General features: G+C 43.3%; 1 protein-coding gene across 1 annotated transcript in view; it reads right to left on the reverse strand.

The window, feature by feature from the left end:
* Positions 1-24,578, reverse strand: part of FASN (fatty acid synthase) — a 1,281,817-nt gene that overhangs the window by 664,316 nt on the left and 592,923 nt on the right. The gene's annotated exons all lie outside the window — the stretch shown is intronic.

The following is a 24,578-nucleotide window of genomic DNA, read 5'->3' on the forward strand; positions in this document are numbered from 1 at the left end:
TACAATGAAGCAGGAGCTGCCAAAATGCCCTGCAACACAGCAGTGGCAAAACCAGCCCTGGATTTAGAATAGAGAGGAAGGTGGTAATGCTTGGAGAAAGTATGCACTGAACTCCAAGTAGCTGCCTCCAAAATATCCTTAGTTGCCACCCCCCTTAGAAATGCTGTTGAAGTGGCAGTAGCCCTAGTGGAATGAGGCCTAATCCCAGCTGGAATCTCCTTGCCATGATGGGAATAACAGAATGCAATGCAAAACCCAATCCACTTAGATATAGTTTGTTTTGACACAGGCTTGCCCTGAGAACTCAAAGCAAAAGAAACAAACAACTGCTGAGACTGCCTAAAATCCCTAGTCCTGCTTAAATAATAACGCAACTGCCTGTGTACATCTAAAGTGTGCAAAATCTTTTCCCCTATTTTGGGGATCTGCATAAAAGTAGGCAAATGAATAGTTTGGTTTAAAGCCACACTAGAAACCACCTTAGGCATAAATGAAGGATTAGTACGTAATGATACCCTATCCTTATGAAAAATCAAAAAGGCTCAACCGCCATAAGGGCCTGCAATTCAGAAACCCTTCTTGCAGAAGTAATGGCCAACAAAAAGCAGTCTTCCATGACAAGTATTTCAATTCAGCAGTAGCCGAGGCTCAAAAGGTTGTAGAGTAAGTTTCTCCAACACAAAATTGAGATCCCAAGCAGGAGTAGGAGCTCTACGTGGGGGTCTTATATTCTTTGCCCCTCTAAGAAATTGCTTGAGCAAAGGATGAGAAAACAATGGTGGGTCACAATCATAGTGAGCTGAAATTGCTGCAGCATGAATCTTAATGGAAGAGAAAGACAAACCTTTGTCCAATAACTCAGTAAGATATTGAAGAGCCACACTCAAATTAGGCTCAGAAACATCCAAATCCTTTGCTGCACTCCAAAATAAAAATCTCTTCCATTTTTCTGCATACACTTTACGTGTACTAGGTCTTCTGGCTTCCATAATCACATTTAAAACTTGTTGAGGAAGTTGAGACCTGCTGTGGTTCAAAACAGAATATGCCAGGCTGTTAGATGAAGAGAGTGAAGCTTGACATTGAGTAGATGACCGTCCCTCTGAGACAAAAGGTGTGGAATTAAAGGTAAAGGCCATGGAGGCTTCCTCACCAGATTCCTCAGTAATGGGTACCAGTGTTGCCGAGGCCAATCTGGAGCTATCAAAATCATCCTTGGCTTGTCTTGTCTGACCTTTAGGAGTACCTTTGGGAGGAGAGGCAGAGGTGGAAAGGCATACACATGAAGATTTTCCCAACTGAACGAAAGAGCATCCACTTTCCAAGCTGTGTGATGAAACCTTTTCGTGCAAAACTTTGGCAGCTGGTGGTTTAGTGGAGAAGTGAACAGATCTATGTCTGTAGGTCCCCATGACACTGTCAATTTTCGAAATACATGAAGATCCAGTTTCCACTCGTGGGGATCCATGATTTGCCTGCTTAACACATCTGCTAAGGAGTTCTGTGCTCCTGGCAGAAACCTTGCCTGAAGATTTAGCTGCAAGCTGAGCGCAGTCTCCCACAAAAGCATTGCTTGCCTGCATAGAGGATAAGAATGTGTTCCCCCTTGCTTGTTGATGTACCACATGACAGTTGTGTTGTCTGTTAGAATCAACACCTGCCCTGGAAGAAGTAACTCCTTGAAAGCCATTAATGCAAACTGGACTGCTAACATCTCCTTCATGTTGATATGTAGATGCTGTAGTCTGGCAGGCCACTTGTCTTGTATCCACTTTCCATTCAGATGAGCTCCCAAGCTATGTCTGAGGCATCTGTCGTTAGAATCTGACTCGCCTCTGGCCGGGTCACAGAGAGTCCCTTGTTTAGGTGACATTCCTGTGCCCACCACAAAAATTCCTTTTGAATGCAAGGTATTATTGGAATGACAGTGTCCAAATCCTGGCAGTGCTGTGTCCATACATTTTTTAGATACCATTGCAGCTTCCTCATATGCAGTTTGGCATTGGGAAGCACCAAAATACAAGATGCCATGAACCCTAAGGCTTGAAGGACTGTCCTTGCAGTCAGCCCGGACTGAAGAGATAGTTGATGGAAGTAAAGGGAGAGATTCTTTTGTTTGTCCGGGGTTAAAAAGGCCATCTGGGCTGCTGTATTCAGTCTCACACCCAGAAAGCACATGTCTTGAGAGGGTACTAGACTGGACTTTATTTCGTTCACAGAATACCCCAGGCATCTTAGCACTGCTATCACATATTCCAGATGCTGAAGAAGCTCGTCCTTTTCTTGAGCCAGAATCAGACAGTCGTCCAAGTAAGGATAGATTTGTATTCCTTTTAGCCTGAAGAAAGCCACAACTGGAGCCAGAACTTTTGTGAATACTCTGGGAGCAGTAGATAAGCCAAAGGGCAATGCAGAGAACTGATAATGGGAATTTCCAGCTCGGAAACGCAGATACTTCCTGCAACTGAGTCTGATAGGCACATGAAGGTAAGCCTCCTTGAGATCTAAAGTTACCATCCAGTGATCCTTGCCCAGCAGAGGTAAAAGCTATTGTAACGTCAACATTTTGAACTTGGGAATGTCCAGATAAGTGTTGAGGATAGACAAATCCAAAATTGGTCCCACGTGTTCCCCTTTTTTGGTACTAGGAACAGGCGAGAATAAAATCCTAGGCCCCTTTCTGGCACAGGAACCGGCTGAATGGCCCCTATCTGGAGTAACAGAGAAATTTGCTTGTGAGCCTCTTTTCTTTGTATAGGAGGAATGTCTGGCATGCCTTTGAAAGGAGGCAAGATATGGAAATAAAACCTGTAACCGTGGTGAACGATGTCCAATACCCATCTGTCTTGGGTAATAACACTCCAATTTTCTTTGAAAAGTGCCAGCCTTCCTCCCAAAGGTGCTGCCAGACGAGAAGGCTCTGGCAGCTGAAAAGGCAAGTCATTGGGTCTGCTTACGAAAGGACTGACCCCTGCCCTCACCAGAAGACTGGGCAGGCGAACTGCCTGTTCTAGGCCTAAAAGAACCTTGAGCTCTGCCCCTACCACGTCTAGATCTACCCCTAGACTGAGAATCATAAGAAGGATAGGTCCACCCCTTAGTAGGCCAATTTCTACTAAACTTTGGAGGCTGAACCTGCAAAAAATCTTTAACAGTCTGCATAGACTTAGCCTTGTCCTCCATTTTCTTTAAAACTGCTTCCACAGGCACCAAATAACACATCAGATTGTAAAGGAGCATCTAAAATCCTTGTCTTTACATGTTCAGCTAAATTCTGATCCCTCAGCCAGGCGTGCCTGCGAAGAACAGAACCAGTGGCTGCCACCCTCAAGAGGCCTGTACAGCATCAAAACCACATTGCAAGGAATGCTTACCCACCTGTTCAGAAACATGAACTAAATCCTGCAACTCTTTACACTCAATACCTTCCGCCAGAGCATCTACCTTAGACTTCAATTGTGAAAGGAGATAATTTTGGTATTTCAACATGTGAAACTGGCAATTCAAAGCCCTCATGGCTAAAGTGGAAGAAGTATACACCTTCTTTCCCCATCTATCCAAAGCCCTTGCCTCTTTATCAGAAGGAACAGGATTTTTAACAACAGAAGCCTTAACACCTTTAGGGCCCTGAGAAACAGTTTCTGGGTCTGCCCGAGGACTCTTAAAAAGATACTTATGAGCTTCAGGCACCCTATAATACCTATCCGGTTTAACTGGGGCAGGAGGCAAAGAATCAGGGTTCAGGGAAGCCTCTGCAAAAACATCCTCTACCACATCCAGAACAGGAGGTATAGCTAAAGGCCTATGCTGGGGCAGAAACAAAAATTCCCTAAGCCTCTTCCTGGAATCAGAGAAATCTTGACCTTCCCATTTAAAATGCTCCCGCATGGAATGAAGAGTCTCTGAAAAAGAAAAATCCTCAGGAGGAGAAGCCGAAGGTGTAGAGTCATCTACATCAGAATCAGAATAAGGAGGATACTCCTGCAAGTCTTCAGCCGAAGACTCAGAAGCCTCCGAACACTGCTCAAAACTTTCAAGCTCAGGTTCCACCCTAGGCCTCTTATCAGGGGGGGGCATAGAACCTCTAATCATAGTAATCAAATCTTCTGCCATTTTAAGCATATGTTTCTTAGGCAGAGACCCTGAAGAACTAGGGGAGACCCCACTGAAGTTAACCCTGGCCTGCCTCTAGAAGAAGCCTTGGAAACAGAAGGGGAGGGCCTAACCACCTTAGGAAGGGAGGGAGAACAGCTACCTGAGAAGCCCCTTCAGCCTGGCCTACCTCCTGAGAGGACACATCCTGTAACAGTAAAGTCTCCCTGAGAATCCAAAGGAACTTCTGGTAGAACCACCGGCTCCACCGAGCCCTCTAAAGAACCGACGTCCGGGACAGACTGTTCTTCCAGCCTAGGCTTCGCTGCTTTGTCCTTGCGCTTTTTAGACGAAGCGGGCCGGAGCATCCGACGGCATGTTGTAATTACAACGCTTCCCAAAACTAACCTGGCACAATCTAATCTTCTCTTAATAGTGCGTTTGTTAAATCTAGCACAAGAGCGACAGCCAACAACGTCGTGCTCAGGCCCTAAGCAAGGTATACACAAGGTATGGTAATCTCTATGAGGTATCTGTTTCCCACAAGAAATACAGTTATTCACTTTTTCTGACATCCGTTAAATACTGAGGCAAGAAAAACCAAAATATTCCCAACGGGTACTTAGCCAACTTTGATTCGGTCTGAAACTCCGACTTCAGAAAATTTCAGAACGCCAACCTGCACTCGCAAAACTGCTTCTGCATCGGACCATGCGGCAAAAAAGACTGAGGATATGACGTCGGTCATGCGCATTTGTACCCTGACGTCCTGATGTCAGACAAATGCGCCTTGACCGACGTCAGCCTTATACTTTGGTATTCGGGCCGACTGGGACAGCGGACTACCCAAGTGTTAGGACTGCAGCAATGTGAGATGAAGAACATCTACTCAAGTAGTAACTCCCTTGCCCAACATTTCCTAGAATTTATAAACTCAAAAGCCCTGGATCAACTAGTCAACACTCCCACCAGAGGTGACAACATATTGGACCTGGTCATCACCAACATGGGCGACTGGTATTCCACACCAGAGGTCAACCTCTCGCTGGTTAGATCAGACCATAAACAAACCACTTTGGATATCCACATTCCCCCACCCCCGGACAAGGAAACCTCCATGAAAAACTTTTCAAAAGGAAACTTCACGTTACTTAAGACAGAGGTGGAAAGTCTCAAAGCCCCCATGCTAAAAACTCTGTCCAAGCTGCAAAATCCTTTAAAATCCTTTACTAATGCATTCTATACAGGCACCTACAAGAATGCATGGATCATGCTATCCCAAGCAAAACCAAGACTCACTCCTCCAAGAAAAGGAAACCAGTCTGGTGGACCCCTCCATAAACAAACTATACAATAGGAGGAAACTAGTACATAAGAGTAAAATCCCGAGAAGGGAAGACATCCCTGATCAGTATCGGCAAGAAACTATGATCCCTCATAAAATCATCAAAGGTGAGCTTCGAAAGAAAAATTGTCAAGGACTCCAAAGATAACCACAAGGCATTCTTTAGCTATGTCAAGAATCTAAATGGAAATGCTCAGATCTGCTCGGAGTTAGTGCAGAATGGCACAAAATACACTGCACCGACCGATAAAGTACAGTTGTGTACCTACCATAAATGTAGAGGTTACAGTGTATTCACTGTTGCAGTCATTACACTTGGGTTATCCTACTGGCAGGCGACCCGCAGTCGGCCAGAGTTCCAAAGTCTAGGTCCGGCGTCTGTTGCGGTCGCCTCTTCCCTGACGTCAGTGCACCAGGGGTATAAAAGATGCAACCGACGCCATTTTCTTCAGTTTTTCTTGCCCCATATGTCAGGTGCCCCCAGATAGGAAGGCTGGAAAAAATAAAATTATGCCAAAAAGCATGCATGTACTAATATAAACATTTCCTTCATCTACAAGCAAATACACCACATAGGTTGTATAGAGATGAGAAGTACAGAGAAGTCCCAGCAAAGAAAAGGGGGATGGTGGGTGGGTAACCTGGATTGCAACAGTGAATACACTAACTACATTTATGGTAGGTACACAACCATACTATGTTCATCGTGTTTCACTGTTGCAGTCATTACACTTGGGTTGAATCCCAAAGCTGAGGTTGGGCGGCTGGGTCTAAATAGGATTAGGAGAGGCTACCAGGCCCTGCAGAACTGCAGTGGCTAAGCCTGCTCTGGATTTAGAGTAGAGAGGTAAGTGGTAGTGCTTGGTGAAAGTGTGCATGGAGCTCCAGGTTGCAACTTCTAAAATGTCTTTGGTTGGTACTCCTCTGAGAAAGGCTGCCGAGTGGCTGCTGCTCTGGTAGAATGTGGCCTAATGCCCTTAGGCACGGATTTGCCATGTTGTGCATAACAGAAGCGAATGCAGTGTCCTATCCATTTTGAAATTGTCTGCTTTGAGATAGGCTTTCCTTGTGATCCTGCAACATAGGCTACAAACAGTTGCTCAGTTTTTCTGAAAGCTTTTGTTTTGTCCAAGTAGAATCGTAGCTGTCTGTGTATGTCCAAAGTGTGCAGAAGTCTCTGCCCTTTATTCTGGGGATTTGGATAGAAAGTTGGTAGGTGAATGGTTTGGTTAAGAGTCACATTGGAAACCACCTTTGGCATGAATGTTGGGTTTGTCCTAAGAGAGACCCTGCCCTGGTGAAAAATGATGAAAGGTTCCACTGCCATTAATGCCTGTAACTCAGACTCTTCTTGCTGAAGTTATTGCTAGGAGCAGAGCAGTTTTCCATGATAAGAATTTTATATCAGGAGGCAGTGTAAGCTTTTCTAAAACAAAATTGGGATTCCAAGTAGGCATTGGTGCTCCCCTTGGGGGTCTTATGTTTTTTGCCCCTCTGAGGTACTGCCTTAGTAGTGGATGTGAAAAAATAGGAGGTTCCATATTGTAATGAGCTGAAATGGCAGAGACATGGATTTTAATAGATGAGAAGGATAGGCCTTTGTCCAGCATCTCAGTTAGGTATTGTAAAATCTGAGGTATATTTGGAACAAGTGGTTCGAGCCCTTGTGCCTGGTTCCAAGCACAGAATCTCTTCCATTTTTCTGCATAAGATTTCCTAGTGCTCCTAGTGCTGGGCCTCCTGGTTTCTAAAATGACATCCATAACAGCATTAGAGAGAGGTTCGGTCTGAGTGGCTACATTATCTGCCATGCTGCCAGATTTAAGGTTCTGAGTTGACTGTGCAGAATTTGATTGTTTCGAGTCAGAAGATGAGGAATTTGAGGTAAAGGCCAGGCTGGGCCTTGAGACAAGCTCTTTAGGATTGGGTACCAGTGCTGGCGTGGCCAGTCTGGGGCAATCAAGATCATTTTTGGCCTCTCTTGTCTGACTTTTAGGAGCACCTTGGGAAGAAGAGGCAATGGAGGGAAGGCATAAACTGTCAGGGATTTCCAGCTGAATGAGAGAGCATCCACTTTCCATACTTGTGAGTGATAAGTTCTTGTGCAGAATTTCTGTAGTTGGCAGTTGTGAGGGGAGGCAAAAAATCTATGTCTGGGCGTCCCCATTTCCTTGTTATCATGCTGAACACCTGTGGATTTAGTTTCCATTTGTGAGGATCTATGATATTTCTGCTTAGTTCGTCTGCCAGTGTATTTTTCGTTCCTGGCAGGAATTGTGTCTGCAGGTGTACTTGATAGGTCAGTGCTGTGTTCCACAAAGTCATGGCTTGCCTGCAGAGGGGGTAGGAATGTGTGCCCCCTTGCTTATGTACCACATATCTGTGGTATTGTCCGTCTTTACTAATAGTGGTCCTGGATGTAGTAGGTCCTTGAAAGCTGTCAGGGCATTCTGTACAGCTAGCATCTCTTTTTGATCGATGTGAATATGCATTTGTTCCTTGGGCCACGTGCTCTGAATACATTTTCCTGCCATATGTGCCCCCCAGGCATAATCCGATGCATTCATTGTTATTGTCTGCCTGGCTGTGGGTAAGCTGAAAGGCTGTCCCTTGTTGTGGTGACAGGCCTGGGATCACCATTGAAACTCCTGTTGTAGGCAGGGAGTTAAAGTTATTATGGTTTCCAGGCTGTGGCAATGTTGAGTCCAAACACTTTTTAGATACCATTGTAGTTTCCTCATATGCAGTCTTGCATATGGAATTAGTAGAATGCAGGACGCCATGAAGCCCAGAGCCTGCAGAATTTTTCTTGCAGGGAGCTGGGTCTTTGTTGCCATCATTTGAAAGTAACGAGTCAGTTGCCTTTGCTTGTCTGGCATGAGATAAGCCATCTGGGCAGTTGTATTTAAGCTTTCACCCAGGAATATTATCTCTTGAGAGGGCACTAGTTTTGATTTCTTTTCGTTTACTGTGTACCCTAGGCAAATTAGTAATCTTTTTACAAATGCCAGATGCTTTAGAAGAATGTCCTTGCTCTCTGCTTGAATAAGGCAGTCGTCCAAGTAGGGATATATTTGAATTCCACTGTCTGCAAAATGCAATTACTGGTGCCAGGCATTTTGTGAAGACCCTAGGCGCAGTAGATAAGCCAAAGGGCAGTGCAGAGAATTGGTAATGCATTGAGCCAGCTATGAATCTGAGGTATCTTCTGCAAGATTGTCTGATTGGGACATGCAGGTATGCCTCCTTGAGGTCCAAAGTAACTAGCCAAGCCTTCTTGCCCAGCATGGGTAGAAGTTGCTGCAGTGTTAACATTTTGAATTTTGGAACACCCAGGAAAGTATTTAGGATTGACAAGTCCAGTATTGGTCTCCAGGCTTTGTCCTTTCTGGGTACTAGGAAAAGTCGAGTAAAATCCGTGTCCTTGTTCTTGCTGTGGTACTCTTTGAATAGCTGCCATGTCCGTGAGAGCAGCAATTTGTTTTTGTGCCTCTGCCCATTGGTTTTGTGGCAGGTCCGGCATACCTTTTGATTTTGGAAGGGTGTGAAAGTGGAACCTGTAACCCTGAGAAACCATATTCAGTACCCATTTCTCCTGGGTGATTATGTGCCAATTTTGTGAGAAAACTGCTAGCTTTCCCCCTTGGGGTGCTGCCAAAAGGTAAGTGCTCAGCATTTGTATTGGGAAGTCATTGGAACTGTTTCCTATAAGGTTATGACTTGTCTTCTCCTCCTTTGGGGGCTGAAGCACCCCATTGTTTAGGTCTGTAGGAGCCTTGGGGCTGAGATCTGCCGCTTAGGTATCTGTATCTGCCTCTTTGTGGCCTGTCTGACACTGGAAAGGACCAATTGTTTGAGGGCCAGTTTCTGCTAAACCTAGGTGGTTGAACCTGTAAGAAATCCTTTACTGTCTGCATTGATTTTGCTTTATCCTCCATTTTCTTTAACACCTCTTCTGCCTTAACACCAAACAAAGCATCATGTTGTAGTGGAGCATCCAACAATTTTACTTTAACATGTTCAGGTAAACTTTGTTCTTTCAACCAAGCATGCCTTTGAATGACAGAGCCTGTAACTGCGGCTCTACAAGCCTCTAATGAATCAAAACCACATTGCAGACTATGCTTTCCCACTTGTTTAGCTGCATGCAATAAATCCTGCATTTCCTTACTGTCAGGACTGAGTTTGTAAGCATTTTCTGTTTTAACAAAGACATGAGGTACTGCTGATATTTAAGCATGTGAAACTGGCAATTTAAAGCCCTTACAGCTAATGTAGCAGAAGTGTAGACTTGTTTCCCCCATCTATCCAGAGCTCTGGAATCCCTATCAGAGGGGGACAGGGTTTTTAGCAGTGGAAGCCTTAACCCCTGTGGGACCCTGAGAAATTGTTTCTGGGACCGCAGCAGGGTTTTTGTAAAGACATTTATGAGAGTCAGGGACCCTGCAGTACCTGTCTGGCTTAACTGGTGCAGGGGGCAAAGAATCAGGAGACAGACTGGATTCTGAGAAATCATCCACAATATCAAACACAGGGGGAATAGCCAGGGGCCTGTGCTGAGGCAATAAAAGAAAGTCTATGAGCCTTTTCTTGGATTCTGAGTAATCCTGGCTCTCCCAATGGAAATGCTCCCTCATGGTGGGCAGGGTTTCCCCCAAAAGAATAATCCTCAGGCAGAGAGGCTGAAGGTATAGATTCTTCTGCATCAGAGTCCTCATAGGGAGGAAGAGAATATCCCTGATCTGAAGAGGAGTCAGAGGAAATAGAAACCTGGTCTTAGGAATCATAATCAGTGTCTTGCCTAGGCCTTTTATCAGGAGGGGGATGGGAACCCCTGATCAAAGTAATTAGGTCTTTAGCCATTTTAAGCATCTGTTTCTTTGGCATAGTTTACTGTTCAGGAGAATGCTGTACTTGTTTCCTTGTCTTTAATGGTGTTTTCGACTTTGCCTTGGCTACTGTAGTGGACTTAAAAGTTGTGAACGTCTGAAAACACCCTCAGAAGCAGATGCCTGCTCAGCGGCTCCAGACCCATCTGAGGAATAGTTTCCGACAGCCCAATACCTTGAGTTTCCACAGGCCTAGGTGTCTCCACGTGGGTGTCTGATATGGCCTGTGGCTCTGAGGTAGCGGGTGTCAGGGGCTGCAAAAGCACCTCACTGAGAACCGGCGACTGGCCTAGAAGAGGCTTTGTCAGTTTTGGACCTCGGATGCTTGTCCTTTTCTTTGTCTTTGCATTTTTTATGAATTCCAGTTGTCGGTTGTTCCGACGGCATTATGTAGTTAAACCTTCCGCCAAAGTAATGTAAAGCAAAATCATACCGACACTTAGTGCGTTTGTTGAATCTAGCACAAAACCGACAACTAGTAACGTCGTGGTCAGGGCCTAGGCAAGGAATACAGTAAGAGTGAAAGTCCTCATGAGGTATTTGCTTCCCACAAGAAATACAATTATTAACTTTTACTGACATCGGTCTGGAGCAAGAAAAAGTTTCTCCAACGGGGTACTTAGCTTTATTGAAGACTTCGGTTATTTCGAAAATCTCAGGAGTCCGCCGACTGGCACTTGCGAACTGCTTTTGCTTCGGGCACCGTGCGGCAAGAAAGACTGGAGAAAATGGCGTCGGTTGCATCTTTTATACCCCTGGCGCACTGACGTCAGGGAAGAGGTGACAGCAACTGACACCGGACCCAGACTTTGGAATTCTGGCCGACTGCGGGTCGCCTGCCAGCAGGATAACCCAAGTGTAATGACTGCAACAGTGAAACACGAACATCACCAACATCCTGGCAGACCGGTTCAGTGCAAACTTCACCCCCCTCTCACCCCCAAAAGGGCCCATAACCATACCAGATGAATGCAGAGCCCCTGAAATCAGACACTCAGGTTAAAACAGCCCTCTCCAAAGCCAAAAACACAGCATCAATGGGACCGGACAGTGTCCCAGGCTGTGTCCTAAATGAGCTCAAAGACGAACTAACCCTGCACCTAAACGCACTGTTCAAACTCCGCCTCTCCACAGGCTATGCCCACAGAGTGGCGCACAGCAACATTTATTCCACTCCACAAAGGTGGCGCCACAACAGACCAAGGAAGCTATCGCCCTATCAGCCTGACTAGCTTAGTCTGCAAGGCTATGGAGCTCATCATCATGGAAGTAATTAAAAGAGACATTGGGAACCTCCAACACTGGTTCCTACCCAGTTCGGCTTTGTTAAGGGCAGATCATGCCTCCTAAACCTGGTGGACTTCTTTGAGACAGTTACCAAGGCTATAGACGAGGGAAAGGTGGTACACAGCCTACCTAGACCTCGCAAAGGCCTTCAACACCATTCCCCATTCTATTATAGACAAGTTCACCAGCCTGAACATAAACCCCTACGTCACAAGATGGGTTGCCAACTGGCTCACGGACAGAACCCACTTGGTGAGAGTTGCAGGAGCTAGGTCAGGCTAAATCAGTTACAAGTGGCGTTCCCCAGGTCTCAGTCCTAGGACCCCTCCTGTTCTGCATATACTTCTCAGATGTACAGGCAAGCACAGGAGGACTACGGCTGACCAAGTTGATGGACAACTACAAAATAGGGGCTATAATTGATTCTCCGGCTGACAGACATCCTCCAAAAGTGTCTCACCGAGACAGATACCAGGTGGCACAATCATGGCCTCAAGCTAAGTACCCACAAACCACCACATAAGTGGTAGTCCCCTAAACACGGAAGATGTAATAAGGGATCTGGGGACCCAACTAGATGGTAATCTCTCCTTTGATTATCACATTGCCAGAGTGGTTAGAAAATCCTTCAATGCGGCCCACCTAACCACAAAAGGGTTCGCATCCATATTGAGAGGTCACTGTGCCCCTCTACTCATCAGACCCAGAGTACAACACCATATCTGCAACAGCTGGAAAGACCACAGAAGTACCCCACCAAGAGGATCACTGGTCTCAAACAGATGCCCTATGCAGCTTGACTGAAGAAACTCCAGCTGTACTCGGATGCATACCACCTACTCAGAGGTGATCTCTGCCGGATGTACAAGGCCATGTCCAACCCAGAATTGATGGAGATGCTCCACCTAAAGAAAACTATATCCCCTCAAGCCACATGCTCTAGGGATCTAAACCTCACCACAATAAATAGTACGTGTTGGAGGGATAGATTCCTGTCCAGGAGACTTCCCATGCTTTGGAACAAGTTTCCAATCTACATTAGGCAGAGCTACTCGCTAACACGCTTTAAGAGAAACACTGACGAGTGGATGGGAAATAAAGTTTACCCCGGGATCACTTCAGTGGCTCTGCTGGACAGAGGCACAGGGAATTAATCTAAGGGGGCAGCGAAAGTAAACGCATTCTGGCTAGGCTTATAAATGCCTTCGGGCAGATAGCCTAGTATCTACCTATGAAGAGAAGACAAAGTATCACTAATTGTAGAGAATGTCAAATAACTGATTACCAAGCATATGTGCAGGAAAGCCGATGATGATTTGGTGGGAAAAAATTGGATAAGACAGAAAGAAAGCAAGAGGAAATAAGCAGTCCAGGAAACAGGTGGATTACATGAAACAAGACCCAAGACAGTCAGGCATGATTCTTGAGTGGCACTGAATCTAGCGAGGTGGTGACAGTTAACACCCTGATCCTATGTAGGAAATATAAAAAGATAGTTTAAGATTTCCAAAACATAGGACTTAAGATGGCTGCACATTATGTAACAGCTTAATTCTAGCTCTCCCAGTGTGAAAGCAGAAACTCAGCAAAGAAAGCCAGTAAAACTTGCACTTCTGGGTAAATTTCAGTAACAGTCTAGTAAGTGTACTGCCTGGATGCCAGGAAAAAAGAAATAGAGGACCTGAAAAAATCAGCTATAAAAGGGGAGGAAAAAACACTTTACTGGGAAGAGCACTGCAGCTGTTCAGCAAAAAGTAGTGCAAGCTCCACACATGACTTCCAATAACCTAGAGGAAAGTATAAGACAACTGCACACAGACCTGGTTAAAATAAAACTTTTGGAGTATATCAACTCTAGTAACAAAAGGCTAGAAAAAAAAATGTAAGAAGCTTTAAACAGATATTCCGATAAGATAAAACTGCAACAATCAGAGGTGAAAATGAAAAGGCTGGCCGAATATGAGACTGCTCAAGAAGAGAGGTCTCATAAAACAGAATTAGAGGACAGCACATGTAGGATAAAACCTTAGATTTTATGCTACACCAGAGAAGCTGAATGGAACAGACTATTAACTTTATGAAAGCACAAATAAGCAACTAGACTGGTATTCCACAACAGGAATTGTTAACTGAAAGGACAAATGATGTGTATGCTCCAAAACTGGCCATGAGAAAGCAAAGCAAACCTTTAATAGTAAAGATGCAATCCTACCAGCAGCAAGAGTGGATTCTGACAACACAGTGCCAGGAAGACAAAAGCACTAAAAGTGGGAGACAGCAGGGTATTTGTGAAGAATTATTATTCACTGTGAGGAGTAAATTTATTCCACTATTCAGGAAATGTCGAGAAGGTGGCATGAGACTGAAACTGCTGTATACAGTTATCTTCAAAATATTCTTCCTTGGAGGGACAATCATTTTTTGATGCAGTACATGCCAAGGAGGAAATACAAAAGTTTGTCCAGCAAAAAGTAAGCTGTGAAGGCGATTGTTTCTTGTTCTGCTGGTAATAAAGACCACACACAGACTGACAGTGAAACCTTTTTCCAAGGTTTCAAACAGAAAATGCTTGAGATAAGGAAAAAAGTGCAAGAGTTGACTAGAAGAATCAAGATTACTTTGGAGATGAAGCAGAGACAGGATAAGGGAGATGGAGCTGAAGAGGAATAAAACCAGTAACTTGAAAATTGATGAACAGGGGATTACAAAGCAATAATTATATTTGTGAAACATTAAAACAAGAAAATCTGGAAATATTAGACTTACTGTTAAACTTGTACGGATGCTAAAGCATATGCACTACTTCATATCATTAATGTTCAGAAAAAAATATAACTCTCCCCCTTCTGCTTTCCTAAGTAAAAGTTTTTCTTAAAAGTAATATTTTTTATAGTGCATGATTTTCTTTGCATGCTATAAAGTAGCACCCAGTTATTTTTAAGTGTAAGGGTGATACCAATGTAAACAAGTGCTCCTATTTTTTTCTTTCTCCTTGTTCAGTTTTAAGAAATGCAGGCACTGCAATGTAAAAGAAAAGTGTGTTCAAAAGAGCATGACAAAATAAAAATGTAAATACTTTTTCTTATTCTTGCATAGGGGAAGGACTGGACTAAGGCCCTTATCTTGCTCTAGTAACAAGAGAAAGCAAGTAAATGAAAACCACTGATTATAAAGCTTTTTTTCAGCAAATGCATGCTTAGCAACAACTCTGTCTAGGCCTCATGTCTCCATGGAAACAATCTGATAAAGAGAAATGGCTAGGATATGTTTTCTGAAAGCATTCAAGTGTTTTCCCAGATGGGAGAACTATAAAGACGAGACAAAACCAGACAGCACTTAGCAGAAGCACAGGCTGTACCATGCGTCAACATGGTTAACCCAAGTCTAGGAGTGTGGTTGTCAGTTTGGGACACATGCTTATCAGGAGTATAAAACTTCAATATTTGAAGATCCACATAATTTTGTGTGTTAACATTAAGTCAATAGGTTTTGACAAAGTATTGGGGGTGTGTGTGTTTTTTTTTTTTGTTTGAGGGCTTTCAATAAAACAAACTTTTGTAAGATCTGATACAGGTTCAAATAGATATGACAAGAAACTGTATAAAACATTAACCTGCCAAACTGTATATGCATGTAACACAAAAGCTGGAACTAGACTCAAAGCTGGTACGCATAAAAGCTGGGAATAAACTTTTAACACAATGATGCTTTCTGTAATGCCTTTAAATGTCAATGGTCTCACAAATAAATACAAAGAAAGTAGTCAACTATATTAAAATGCAGAGAGCAAATAGCTATGCTAAAGGAGACTCTTGTATAGAACTGAACACGTGAATTTGATAAAGGTTTTCAGGATGCTTATTCAGAGGAGTACCTGGGACAAGAGGAGTACTTGTATTAACTGCAAGAAGAGGACCAACAGTGCTAGAGGAGGATAAAAAAATATGATGGTAGATTTGTAGCACTAAGGTGCTACTGGCAAAGGAGGAAGATTACACTGGCATGTGTTTATATTCCATGTAAAAAGGCTAGAATGGAGGTTAAGAAAAGTCTGGGAGAAATCAACCTTCAGCAAGGAATATTACGTGTAGGTGGGGAGTAGAATTATATTTGCAGCACTGAAGAGGTCTGGTGGGCCCAGAAGGGAAAATACAACAAAGGAGGTAGATTAAGAAATTTATGAAAATATGTGGCATGGAAGATGTGAATTCAGTACTAGGAATTTGGAGCAAATTTACATATTCCCCAAGATACAAAAACTAGGCTAAGCTACACAGAATTTATATTTCACAGGAGCATGTCCATTTAACTGATAGTCTTGATAAGCAGTCAGCTTTCAGATTATGTGCCAATAACTAAAATGAAAACACAGGGTAATGAAATAAATGAGACACTGGTGCTATCCCACCTAATCTAATGAAAACCGAAGAATTTAAGGAATGGGTTTTGGAAATTACTCTGGAGCTATTAAAGATGGAAATTTCTTCTGATATTGTAGCTAGGGAGTGCAATAAAATTAAGGTGGAGTTTAAAAATAGGGTGTAAATAAAAAAAAAAAAAGACATTAAGAACCAATAAGTATTTAGAGAGACAGACGCATGCTAAACTGTTGCAGAATGGGGGAACACAGAACAGGAGAAACTGCAGAATGCAAAACAGAAAATGAGGGATTACCTCAATATACACTAGCTTAAAAAGATTGCTGTTAAGGCAGCTGTTCTTTGATAACTAGAGCAAAAAACTTTTAGCATGGCTCAGCCAACAGAAAATAACAAGGGCTGTTGCCAAGCTTAGAAAGCATACAAGGAAGATGAGAGATCCTGTAGATTAGAAATATTTCAGAAATTCTATGAAAGTCTGTATAAAGTAGAAAAATATGGAAATCAAGAAAAGGTACAAATAGAAATGTTTATGGAAAAATTAAATACGTTAAGGTTAGAGGTAGATGAAGCTCAATTACTAACAGGACAGGAGGAGAGGAGATAAAAATTGTGATGTATAACCAATGCACTGGAAGTCCCTAGGGATAGATGGCATTCCTGTGGTAGATGAAGCTCAATTACTAACAGGACAGGAGGAGAGGAGATAAAAATTGTGATGTATAACCAATGCACTGGAAGCCCCCAGGGATAGATGATATTCCTGTGGAAGTTTGGAAGCTAGTAGGGAAAATTATAAAGATTGGGAAAGTTTTATTTAACAGTATTTTAAGAGGAGGGGACCAACATCCTGGAATAAGCAGTGGTAGCTGTAATACCAAAGAGTAAAGCCCTATCAGATCTGGCTTCATACAGGCTCATTTCAATACTAAACAAGGATTATAAAGTGTTAATGCCTATAACGGACAAAAGAAAATGGCAAAAGTGATGTCGAAATTGATAGATATGATCAATATGGTTTTATGGAGGGAAGCAAATTTTTAACATGAACAGAATAGTGATGATCCAGAGGGAAGCAGAATGCAAGAAACTAGCCCTGTTGTTGGTGGACCTTGATGCAAACAGAGCATTTGACAGAGGAAGTTGGAACTTTATTAGTAAGGCAATAGGAGCATTTGCATTATTTGAGAAAATAAGGTTGATTAGGATATGAGGGATCAGAGGCGAAAATTAAAGTAGGTGGGTTCCTCTCTCTGATAATTTCTGCCTGAGCAGAGGCACCAGGCAGGGGTGTCTTCTTTATAATTAGTATGGTAGTTAAGAATAGCTGGCTCTATTTGCAGATATTTTATACTTAAAATCAGAAAAGGACATTTCAGTGTTGAACATTGAAACAGTTTCGAATCTTTTTGGGATACAAAATTAATGAAGCTAAAACAAATGCAATAGCTATAAATTATGTACCCACACACAAATTGGTTCAACAATATCCATATTTATGGGGGCACGATAAAGTCCTTAGGAATATGGATGACAAAATAATTCCTCTGTGGCAGCTAAAGATTATGTGGGAAGAGACTAAAGAAAAAATAATACTAAAACTGAGAAATCAGAAGCTCTGTTATATGGATATGGACAGTAAGGCACAGGTGGGTTACAATGTTTTTAGTTGCTTTAGTTTCACACAGGTCAGGCATACTTTTATCAACCAGAGGAGAAGTTGTGGATAGTAATAAAGAGCTGAAGGATTTTATCTGGGAGTAGAAGACTGCAACAGTTAAGTGGGGTAAGTGGATTCTCCAATAGAACAAAGTGGAGTGGGATTACCAGATATGAAGGGGTACTTCAGAGCTACACAGGTAAGGCTCCTATACGTAGCAGAAGCCTATACTTGAAAGTGGAAAGGGATGATGAACAAAAGTACAGTTGTGTACACTTACCATAAATGTAGCTGTTAGAGTGTATTCACTGTTGCAGTCATTACATTTGGGTAATCTGCTTGCAGGTTGCCCTGTCGGCCTGATTAACAGTCTTGGGTCCTGCATCGGTTGTGGTCCCTTCTTCCATGACATCAGGTTGTCAGGGGTATAAAACATGCAGCAGATGCCATTACATCAGTTTTTATTGCCACAGATGACAGGTGCCCCCCAGTGGGGAGCAATTAAACATGAAAACACAAAGGTATACCTCCAACAAAAAGCAAATACACCAAAAAGGCTTTTAAGCATAGTAAAGGAAAGTAGAGGTATAGCCAGAAAAAGTTAGGGGGCTGGAGGGAGGGCAACCAAGACTACAACAGTGAATACACTAACATCTACATTGATGGTAAGCGTACACAACTGTACTATGTTCTTTGTGTTTCACTGTTGCAGTCATTACATTTGGGTAGATTCCCAAAGCTATGGTTGGGAGGAGGAGTTTATATAGCATTAGGGCCAGCAATAAGGCCCTGCAAGACAGTAGTGGCAAAGCCAGCTCTGGATTTAGAGAAAAATGGCAAATGATAATGCTTGGTGAAAGTATGTACAGAACTCCAAGTAGCAGCTTCTAGGATGTCCCTGGTAGGGGCACCTCTGAGAAAGGCTGCAGAAGTAGATGCAGCCCTGGTGGGTGAGATCTGATCCCCTGGGGGATAGGTTTTCCATGGTGCTTATAGCAGAAATGAATGCAATGGCTTATCTATTTAGAAATGGTTTGTTTCGAAATAGCCTTCCCCTCTGCCCCTGCAGCAAATGCTACCAGCAGTTCCGATTTTCTTAGAGGTTTAGTCCTGTCCAAATAGAATACAAGTTGTCTGTGCACATCCAAGGAATGCAGAATCCGTTCCCCTTTTTTGTGGATTGGGAAAGAAGGTTGGCAAATGAATGGAGTGATTAAGAGCCACACTGGATACCACCTTGGGCATGAAGGATGGATTGATCCTGAGTGACACCCTGCCCGCATGAAAGATTATGAGGTGCTCCACTGCCATAAGAGCCTGTAACTCAGATATCCTTCTAGCCGAAGTGATTGCTAAAAGGGAAGTTGTTTTCCAAGAAAGGAATTTTAAATCTGCAGAAGCAGCTGGCTCGAAAGGAGGTAGAGTGAGTTTCTCCAATACAAAATTAAGGTCCCAGGCAGAGGCTGGAGCTCTCCTGGGTGGTCTTAAGTTTTTGGTGCCTCAGATACCACTTGAGCAGGGGAGGAGAGAAGAGGGGAGGCTCTGCGTTATAATGAGCTGAAATGGCTGAGGTGTGGATTTTAATAGAAGAAAAGGACAGGCCCTTGTGAAGCGTCTCAGTTAAGTATTGCAAAATCGGAGGCAAATTGGGCACCGCTGTGCTCATCCCTTTAGATTGGTTCCAGGCACAGAATCTCTTCCATTTTTCAGCATAAGATTTCCTAGCATAAATTTCCTAGTACTAGGTCTCCTTGCCTTTAAGGTGACATCCATCACAGGTTTGCTGAGGGATGATAGGGGTGAATTTAAATGATTAGCCAGGCTGCAAGGTTCAATGTTGAAAGCTGAGGGTGCAGAAGTTGGTTCTCCTGCTGAGACAGCAGGGAAGGAGTCTGAAGCGGGTGCCATGGAGAACTGCGACACTGCAAAGGAGGGGGTACGAGTGTTGGCTCAGCCAGTCTGGAGCAATCAAGATCATCCTTGGTTTGTCGTGTTTGACTTTTAGTAGAATTTTGAACAGAGGTAGCGGGGGGAAGGCGTAGACTGAGAGTTTTTTCCAGCTGAAGGACAGAGCATCCACTTTCCAGGCTTGTTTGTGGGGAGTCCTTGTGCAAAACTTGCCCAGCTGGTACTTCTGGGGGGAGGCAAATAGATCTATGTCTGGGCTCCCCCACTCGCTTGTCAACATGTTGAAAATCCTTGGTTCCAGTTTCCACTCGTGTGGGTCCATGAGGTTTCTGCTTAGTCCACCTGCCAGTATATTCAATTTCCCCAGCAGGAATTGAGCTTGTAGGTGCACTTGGTAGCTCAAGGCTGTGTTCCACAATGCCATGGCTAGTCTGCAGAGGGGGTAGGAATGTGTACCCCCCTGCTTATGTACCACATAACTGCGGTGTTGTCTGTCGTTACCATTAGTTGTCCTGGAAGAATGTAGTCTTGAAGGCAGTCAGAGCATTCTGTACAGCTAGCATTTCTTTCTGATTGATATGTAGGTGCATTTGATTTGGGTTCCATTTGCCCTGAATGCACTTCCCTACCAAGTGAGTCCCCCATGCATAGTCTGATGCATCTGTAGTTATGGTTTGGGCAGCAGGGGGTAGTGTGAATGGTAGTCCCTTGTTTTGGTGGCAGGCCTCTGCCCACCAAAGGAACTCCAGGCGTAGGCAAGGTAAGATAGCAATCATGGTTTCCAGGCTGTGAGAATGTTGACTCCACAGACTTTTTAGATACCACTTTAGTTTCCTCATATGCAGTCTTGCATCTGAAATTAGAAGAATGCAGGAGGCCATGAACCCAAAGGCTTGCAATATTTGTCTTGCAGATAGCAGGGTTTTTGTGGCCACTTGTTTGAAGTAGGTTAGCTTTTCTGGCAAGCCATCTGGGGAGTTGTATTCAAGCTTGCACCCAGGAATGTAATTTGACAGGGTACCAGTTGTGATTTCTTTTTGTTTATGGTGTACCCTAGACAAGTTAGAACCCTTTTTACAAACGCCACAGTTTAAAAGTATGGCCTGGTTTTCTGCTTGAATTAGACAATCGTCCAGGTATGGGTATATTTGAATACTACTTTGCCTGAAAAATGCAATAACTGGAGCCAGGCACTTTGAATACCCTAGGCGCAGTGGACAAGCCAAAGGGCAGTGCAGAGAATTGATAATGCGTGTAGCCTGCTTTGAAGCGTAGGTATCTTCTGCAAGATTCCCTAATTGGGATGTGCAGGTATGCTTCTTTTAAATCTAGTGTTGCCAACCTGGCGTCTTTGTCTAGCACAGGAAGTAACTGGTGAAGAGTCAGCATCTTGAATTTTGGAATCTCCAGAAAGGTGTTTAGAGTAGACAGGTCCAGGATTAGACGCCATGATTTGTCTTTTCTGGGTACCAGGAAAAGTTTGGAGTAGAAACCTTGCCCTTTTTCCTCTTCTGGTACCAGTTGAATAGCCCCCATGCTTAATAGGGACAATACTTCTTTTTGAGCCTCCACCCACTGATTTGGGGGCAGGTCTGGCAACCCATTTAGTGTTGGCAATGTGTGGAAATGAAATCTGTATCCCTGGGACACTATTTAAAACCCATTTGTCCTGCGTTATGAGTTCCCAGTTCTTTGCATGAAGAACAATCTTTTCCCCCAAAGGGGCGGTCAAAAGATAAGTGCTTGGAAATTTTAAAAGGAAATCATTGAAACTGTTTACCACAGGGGGGTGCCTTGATATTTCCTGATTTGGAAGTGGAGGCCCCCCCACTGCTTAGTTCTGAGAGTCCCCTGGGACTGAAATCTGGGGTTTTTGCTGTGTCTGGGTTTGGCTTGAGAGGACCTGGAAGGAACTGGAAAGGACTAATTTTTAGTAGGCCAGTGCCTACTAAATCTCGGAGGTTGCACTTGTAAAAAAATCTTTAACAGTTTGCATAGATTAAGCTTTATCTTCCATCTTAAGAACTTCTTCAGCCTTGCTGTCAAACAGGCGGTCCTGATTTAAAGAAGCATCCAACAATTTAGCTTCAACATGATCAGGCAAAGATTGCTCCTTAAGCCAAGCATGACTTCTAAGCACAGACCCAGTAACAGCAGCCCTGCAAGAGGCCTCTAAAGAATCAAAACTACATTGCAAAGTATGTTTTCCAACTTGCTCAGCAGAATGCATTAAGTCTTGTAAATCTTTATTTTCCACACAGTCAGGAATCATTTTATGTTTAAGCAGTCCAATAATATGTTGCTGATATTTTAACATATGAAATTGGTAGTTTAAAGCTCGGATTGCCAAGGTAGCAGAAGTATAAACCTTTTTACCCCATCTATCCAGCGCCCTGGAGTCTCTATCAGAAGGGGTAGGATTTTTAGCAGTATAAGCCTTAATGCCCTTGGGCCCCTGAGAAATAGTCTCTGGATCTGCAACAGGATTTTTGAAAAGGAACTTGTGGGACTCAGGAACCCTGTAGTATCTGTCTGGTTTACTAGGAGCAGGAGGCAGGGAATCAGGGGCCAAACTGGATTTTGAGAACACAGTCAATGTCTAGTACAGGAAGTATAGCCAAAGGCTTATGCTGAGGTAGAAGGAAATCCCCAATCCTCTTTTTTGAATCAGAAAATTCCTAGCTTTCCCAGTGGAAATGCTCCCTTAAAGTATGTAAAGTTTCCCCAAAAGAAAACTCATCAGGAGGGGAAGCAGAGGAGATAGAATCCTCTGCATCAGAAACCTCATAATTAGGTATGGACAAATCCAGGTCATCACAAGAGTCAGAAGAAACAGTATCCTGTTCAGAAGATTCATAATCAAGCTCAGCCCTACACCTCAGGGGGGGGGGGGCCTTGACTACCCCGGATTAGAGTTATTAGATCTTCAGCCATTTTAATCATTTGTTTTTTAGGCATAGGGGCCTGAGCATGTGGCCTGGGCATCAGTTTTTTTAGACATGGATCAAGATTTAGGCCTTTGTAAAGAAGGAGGTGTAGATTTAATATGCAAGTCTGTAGGCCTGAATACACCCTCAGAAGCCAGTGCCTGCAAAGCGGCTCTGGACCCATCCAAGGTAAAGACATCCGCAGGTTCTAAAGTTGAAGTATCTCGCGGCATACCAGACTCTGAATGGGTCTCAGTAGAGGCCTGCGAAACAGAAGTAGTGGGTATCAGGGGCTGCAAAAGCACCTCACTGGAGTACTGGAAAACTGGTGAGTGGCTTAGAAGAGTTGTCCTGCAAAACTGCTGTAGAAAGACCACAATCAATACAATACAACTAAATTAAATATAAGCAAAAGGGAAAAAAAAATCCCCACTTTGTGCACCTATGCTGGTATTCTAGGACTCTGCTACATAAAACTGATGACTAAACATTGCTCACACTGTGCACAAAAGAAAATGGCACTATCATTCCTACCAAGTGTCCTAAGGATATCCTCAGTGCAAAGGAAAGTTCCTGTCTGGGAATGTCCAAAGCTTTGGGAACCAAGCAGGATGAAGATATGCCCGCCTGTAAAGGATTTCTAGGTTTTATGAATGATACTGCAGCAGTGATCTTTATCATGAATACCTGGAGGTGCTGATTATACCTAGACTGTCTCAAAGGAATTAAAATGACAGAACACTGACAGCAGTCCAGAGACTGCTATGGTATACTCGCCAAAGCAAAATCTCCAGAAGCAAAGAGGAATATTCTCTTTAGCAGGTCCTGGTTAGGACACACCTTCAATGCTTTGGACAACAGTGCAGCCTAATGGAAGTGTACAAAACACCAGGACACAGCAAGAGATTAAAGACAGTTTTAAGTTGAAATTAGAGGAAACAGGGAAAGAAAATTAGACTTAAAAGTTTGGACTACGTAGAACAGTCTCTGCCTGTTATGGAGTGTAAAGAAACATCTGCCCTGCTTGAGATAATCTGAGTCAGTGCACACATAATAAACAGCACAATGCATGTAGTCCTCAGGTCTAATACCCATCCAAGAAGGACAAATACCTTTCAAGCTCAGTTGTCATCGGACACCTTCCTCTCAAAGTTCAACCATTCAAAACACAAATATATGTGCTAAATATTAGGCACATACCCATATGGGATATGAATATTTGATAAATGCACCTCTTCTGCAGTTTAATTTAAATATGCCAAGTACCTACATAATCATCTCAGGCTGATGGCTAGCATACTTACAAACTACACAGTTTTACTAATACTGTGTTTACTGCAATTAACTGAATTATCAGTTAAACATTTCTGAAGAGACCTGGAAGAATTAAAATACTTATATCCCACTAGCGGTTGAGAACACAGGAGATGCGAGGCAAGGGCTAACAAGTCTCCAGCTCTGCAGAGCAGAAATATTCAGGCGCTAGTACAGCTGGCAGGATTACAAATGCCTTGCATGCTGTCTGCAGAAGCTTTTGCAGCTACTTTTCCTACCATCTTTTTAGGACTCTTGGAATTCCTGATCACATCCAGCTCTCACTCAGATTTACAGGTGGTGCTATTAAAATGAGGATGTATGTAGAGGACGTGTGATGGAATTCAACAAACATTTTTATGGTCTAGAACAGTGTTCAGTGTTGGTGCACTTTGCAAGAAGTAGTTGTTGGAAAAGATGCACAAGGTTTACATTCAGACTCTCCATGTAAAGGCCTAAAGCAGGAAAGGTGCTATGTGGCATCCTTCAGTGTCACTACCTACAAGCCACAAGCACACCTGTTGGTGACCTTTCCTAGGGGTGATTATGGTCTCAAAGATCTCTAAATCACAGATTTAACAGCAAATTAACAATAAAATGACTGTAACAATTAGAAAAGAAATCCAAAAAATGAGTACTTGCAGTTCTGGAGGTCAACTGAATGGGACATTAACATCAGAATGCTGTTTATAACACAAAAAAAAAAGAGAAATCAGGATAGTGTGTGCACCTCCCCCTTTTTAATGTGTGCCCTGTTGACATCTGAGGCATAGGGAG

The sequence above is a fragment of the Protopterus annectens genome, chromosome 4.part0 (genome assembly GCF_019279795.1).
Source record: "Protopterus annectens isolate FY-2018-M chromosome 4.part0, PAN1.0, whole genome shotgun sequence".
Classification (NCBI taxonomy): Eukaryota; Metazoa; Chordata; order Ceratodontiformes; family Protopteridae; genus Protopterus; species Protopterus annectens.